Below are 5,000 nucleotides of genomic sequence, written 5' to 3'. Positions count from 1 at the left end.
ATCGTTTATGGTTAGAACTAGGGCGGTATCTGATCGCCTTCGAACCTCTAACTTTCGTTCTTGATTAATGAAAACATACTTGGCAAATGCTTTCGCTTCTGTTCGTCTTGCGACGATCCAAGAATTTCACCTCTAACGTCGCAATACGAATGCCCCCGCCTGTCCCTATTAATCATTACCTCGGGTTCCGAAAACCAACAAAATAGAACCGAGGTCCTATTCCATTATTCCATGCACACAGTATTCAGGCGGGCTTGCCTGCTTTAAGCACTCTAATTTGTTCAAAGTAAACGTGCCGGCCCACCGAGACACTCCCTCAAGAGCACCCTGGTAGGATTGCAACGGGGTCCGCCTCGGGACGCACGAGCACGCACGAGGCGCGTCGCACGCCTTCAGCTCGCCCCACCGGCAGGACGTCCCACGATACATGCCAGTTAAACACCGACGGGCGGTGAACCAACAGCGTGGGACACAAATCCAACTACGAGCTTTTTAACCGCAACAACTTTAATATACGCTATTGGAGCTGGAATTACCGCGGCTGCTGGCACCAGACTTGCCCTCCAATAGATACTCGTTAAAGGATTTAAAGTGTACTCATTCCGATTACGGGGCCTCGGATGAGTCCCGTATCGTTATTTTTCGTCACTACCTCCCCGTGCCGGGAGTGGGTAATTTGCGCGCCTGCTGCCTTCCTTGGATGTGGTAGCCGTTTCTCAGGCTCCCTCTCCGGAATCGAACCCTGATTCCCCGTTACCCGTTACAACCATGGTAGGCGCAGAACCTACCATCGACAGTTGATAAGGCAGACATTTGAAAGATGCGTCGCCGGTACGAGGACCGTGCGATCAGCCCAAAGTTATTCAGAGTCACCAAGGCAAACGGACCGGACGAGCCGACCGATTGGTTTTGATCTAATAAAAGCGTCCCTTCCATCTCTGGTCGGGACTCTGTTTGCATGTATTAGCTCTAGAATTACCACAGTTATCCAAGTAACGTGGGTACGATCTAAGGAACCATAACTGATTTAATGAGCCATTCGCGGTTTCACCTTAATGCGGCTTGTACTGAGACATGCATGGCTTAATCTTTGAGACAAGCATATGACTACTGGCAGGATCAACCAGGGAGCTGCGTCAACTAGAGCTGAGCAGCCGGCCGCCCGGGAGTGTGTCCCGGGGGCCCGCGCGAACACGCAAGCGTCCGCTCAATTATTCTGCAAACAGGAGGAGGCTGAGCTCCCCTGCACAATACACCTCGAAACCCTCTCAGGTCCCGGCGGCGCGCAGCGCCGTCCTAAGTACTTGGTCGGGTTCGAGAGTGGCGCAATCGCCCGGAGTTTGGCGAGTAGACGCTTTAGGTGCGACCACCCGTGCTCCCAACTGAGCTTGCCGCTGCCGACAGAGGCCCGGGAGCGTGCTGTCGTGGCATTGCCGGCGGGAGACAACACGCGCCACCTACGGTGGCCGGCAGCTCCAACGCCAGCGCCACAGAAGGACAAAAGCCCCACTTGGGTGCCGAAGCGAACTCTCCCAGCACAGCGCACGCGCCAACACGTCCGCACAGCTGCGATACAATCCACCTGCGAGAACCGCAGAGGCGACCGAGCAGCAGACGGCGTCGCGGCGCCGAGCGCCGGGCGGCGGCGCATCCTCAGCGCACACAGTCCTCAATCGGACCAGCACACTGCAGATGTCCACCGCGCTTCGCACCGGGCCCGCGAGGACCTACTTTGGCCGCACGGCGCCGCGTGCAGGGTGCGCCGGCGCGCAGCTGCGCCGCCTGCCGCCTCCGTCGGCCGGCGCGCCTGCCACTGGCCGCCCCCACCAGCCGGCTGTAGCGCGTGCGCCCACGCACCGCGCGGCCAGCACGCCGGGAGGCCCCCCCTCACCGGCCGGGGACGGTCCCACCCAGCCACCGCCGCGTATCGCTTCACACCCACATGCCATTCACGTTCGTGGGCATGGTGGGTATCGCTGAAACAACCGGTTGGTAGCTCAACCGATCGTCGCCATCACTGATTCACCTCTAGCGAGAACAACCGCACCACAACGGTTTACCAGTTGTTCATTTGCGTAACGTCACCAGCAAACGTAGACGTCCATCGCCATTTGCAAATTCAACGATTGTTGCATGCCTGTGTCAGGTGTCACGACACACTATGTCTGCCCACATACACGCAACAACATGTGCACGCTTCGCGAACACGTGGAAGGTGGCCCCCGTACGTATGCGATGTCCATTGCGCGAACGACTGTCAACCGGCCTCTGTCGCATGTCGCAGATGTGGAACGCAGTGCACCATGCTATCACGGTGTGTGAGAGGAGACGACTACGTCTGACAACACGCGCCACTACATCAACAGACGGCTCATGCTGATCGCCATCCACGGCATACCATACTGCAATCCAGCTCTTATAGGGAGACGACACGTAGCTGAGTGCACAATATTTGGACCGTATGGTTCGCCGTTGTTGGCGCAGTCGTGGTACGGTCACACATGTACCACGATGTATCATTCAGTACATGAGGACCAATGTGCAGTACAGTGTGTGATTTGGACGTACAACATCAGCGGACAGTTGACACAAGCCGTACCACAACATAGGCTGTGCTTCGCCATGCGAATGCCAATGAACAACTGCGAAGGGCATTGAGCATGTACGTCCTACTGCCATCCGCATTACAGTGTATAGCTGCAAGGTGTTTCACATGAAGCGATACTCTGGGGACCGGGCAGTGCGAGTAGCAAACTATATTGCGGGGGTTGCAGTTAGGCAACACTACACTAATTTAACGCGTCGTATGACAATTACAGAGCAGGTTAAGGCCCAACGTGTGTTGGGTTAAGGCCCAACGTGTGTTGGGTCAAGGCCCAACGTGTGTTGGGTCAAGGCCCAACGTGTGTTGGGTCAAGGCCCAACGTGTGTTGGGTCAAGGCCCAACGTGTGTTGGGTCAAGGCCCAACGTGTGTTGGGTTAAGGCCCAACGTGTGTTGGGTTAAGGCCCAACGTGTGTTGGGTTAAGGCCCAACGTGTGTTGGGTTAAGGCCCAACGTGTGTTGGGTTAAGGCCCAACGTGTGTTGGGTTAAGGCCCAACGTGTGTTGGGTTAAGGCCCAACGTGTGTTGGGTTAAGGCCCAACGTGTGTTGGGTTAAGGCCCAACGTGTGTTGGGTTAAGGCCCAACGTGTGTTGGGTTAAGGCCCAACGTGTGTTGGGTTAAGGCCCAACGTGTGTTGGGTTGAGGCCCAACGTGTGTTGGGTTGAGGCGCAACATAGGTTAGGTTGAGGCGCAACATAGGTTAGGTTGAGGCGCAACATGGGTTAGGTTGAGGCGCAACATGGGTTAGGTTAAGGCGCAACATGGGTTAGGTTAAGGCGCAACATGGGTTAGGTTAAGGCGCAACATGGGTTAGGTTAAGGCGCAACATGGGTTAGGTTAAGGCGCAACATGGGTTAGGTTAAGGCGCAACATGGGTTAGGTTAAGGCGCAACATGGGTTAGGTTAAGGCGCAACATGGGTTAGGTTAAGGCGCAACATGGGTTAGGTTAAGGCGCAACATGGGTTAGGTTAAGGCGCAACATGGGTTAGGTTAAGGCGCAACATAGGTTAGGTTAAGGCGCAACATGGGTTAGGTTAAGGCGCAACATGGGTTAGGTTAAGGTACAATATGGGTTAGGTTAAGGTACAATATGGGTTAGGTTAAGGTACAATATGGGTTAGGTTAAGGCGCAACATAGGTTAGGTTAAGGCGCAACATAGGTTAGGTTAAGGCGCAACATAGGTTAGGTTAAGGCGCAACATAGGTTAGGTTAAGGCACAACACGGGTTAGGTTAAGGTACAACACGGGTTAGGTTAAGGTACAACACGGGTTAGGTTAAGGTACAACACGGGTTAGGTTAAGGTACAACACGGGTTAGGTTAAGGTACAACACGGGTTAGGTTAAGGTACAACACGGGTTAGGTTAAGGTACAACACGGGTTAGGTTAAGGCACAACACGGGTTAGGTTAAGGCACAATACGGGTTAGGTTAAGGCACAACACGGGTTAGGTTAAGGCACAACACGGGTTAGGTTAAGGCACAACACGGGTTAGGTTAAGGCACAATACGGGTTAGGTTAAGGCACAATACGGGTTAGGTTAAGGCACAATACGGGTTAGGTTAAGGCACAATACGGGTTAGGTTAAGGCACAATACGGGTTAGGTTAAGGCACAATACGGGTTAGGTTAAGGCACAATACGGGTTAGGTTAAGGCACAATACGGGTTAGGTTAAGGCACAATACGGGTTAGGTTAAGGCACAATACGGGTTAGGTTAAGGCACAATACGGGTTAGGTTAAGGCACAATACAGGTTAGGTTAAGGCACAATACGGGTTAGGTTAAGGCACAATACGGGTTGGTTAAGGCACAATACGGGTTAGGTTAAGGCACAATACGGGTTAGGTTAAGGCACAATACGGGTTAGGTTAAGGCACAATACGGGTTAGGTTAAGGTACACATTGTTGTAAGGAAAGGTGTTTTGGGGGGGGGGGGCCGGTTTGTTGATTGTGATTATCGTAAGTAAATGACTGCGGCATCATCTGATTTGGCACGTCAGGGTGCACCTTTGGCTCATGACAGGCGGCGCTCTGATTCCATGCTTGTGGCAGACCTGTGTCTTTCATTCCTGCCATTGTTTTTGTGGTGTGACAGGAGGCAGTATTGTGATGTTGGGTGCACCCCTGTGTAGGACATGTGTGGGTGTTGGTGGCTTAGCTGAGCAATGGTGGTTGTCGGAAGGGTGGGATATTCTGTTTTCCGAGTGGACCTCCCGGTCTGGTTATGATAGTGTGGATTGTCTAATGTGGCAGAGAGGATGCACTGGGTGTTGTTCCATGCTGGTGCTTACATATTGTCTGTGTGCCTGTTACAGGCAGAGAGTAGTGCGTGATAAGAGTGTCTGGCTGACGTGTGATTGTGAGCAGAGTCTTTCAGCATGTATACGGACAGTT

General features: G+C 53.5%; 1 non-coding gene across 1 annotated transcript in view; it reads right to left on the bottom strand.

Annotated features, from left to right (window-relative positions):
• Positions 1 to 1,130, bottom strand: part of LOC124584202 — a 1,910-nt gene extending 780 nt beyond the window's left edge. Inside the window, exon 1 of the ribosomal RNA XR_006974605.1 lies at positions 1 to 1,130. This exon is cut by the window's left edge and continues 780 nt beyond it. This is a non-coding gene — a ribosomal RNA (small subunit ribosomal RNA).
• Between the last annotated feature and the right edge of the window lie 3,870 nt (positions 1,131 to 5,000).

This window comes from Schistocerca americana, unplaced genomic scaffold (genome assembly GCF_021461395.2).
Source record: "Schistocerca americana isolate TAMUIC-IGC-003095 unplaced genomic scaffold, iqSchAmer2.1 HiC_scaffold_47, whole genome shotgun sequence".
Lineage (NCBI taxonomy): Eukaryota > Metazoa > Arthropoda > Insecta > Orthoptera > Acrididae > Schistocerca > Schistocerca americana.
This window is presented reverse-complemented; position numbering and strand designations above follow the sequence as displayed.